Source organism: Gavialis gangeticus, unplaced genomic scaffold (assembly GCF_001723915.1).
Source record: "Gavialis gangeticus isolate Ggan-Ray unplaced genomic scaffold, GavGan_comp1, whole genome shotgun sequence".
Taxonomy (NCBI): Eukaryota; Metazoa; Chordata; order Crocodylia; family Gavialidae; genus Gavialis; species Gavialis gangeticus.
In genome coordinates this window covers 7,002,277-7,002,605 of record NW_017729023.1, presented here as the reverse complement: position 1 = coordinate 7,002,605, position 329 = coordinate 7,002,277, and the positions used below count along the sequence as shown (strand labels likewise).

At 47.7% G+C, this 329-nt stretch overlaps 1 protein-coding gene across 1 annotated transcript in view; it reads left to right on the top strand.

Moving 5' to 3' along the window:
* The window catches only part of RUFY3 (RUN and FYVE domain containing 3), a 118,831-nt gene that overhangs the window by 47,134 nt on the left and 71,368 nt on the right, over positions 1-329 (top strand).

Genomic DNA, 329 nt, shown 5'->3' with positions numbered 1-329 from the left:
CCCCCCCCCCCCCCCCCCCCCAACAAATGGAGCTTGTAGGTGGATATCAGTTATAAGAAAATGAGATAGTGGCCTTTGGATCGTTATATTGCTGATGTCTAGGTGACTTGTGTCTAGGCATCATTCATGTCCATACTTCCCTAAGTACATCCCTAGTATTTAAGTAGAGAAGTCTCCCAACTTCATAGATTTCATAGACATTAGGGCTGGAAGGGACCTTGGAAGATCGAGTCCAGCTGCCCACCCAAAGGGCAGGAAGTCAGCTGGGGTCATAGGATCCCAGCAAGATAAGCATCCAATTTGCTCTTGAAGGTGTTCAATGTAGGTGC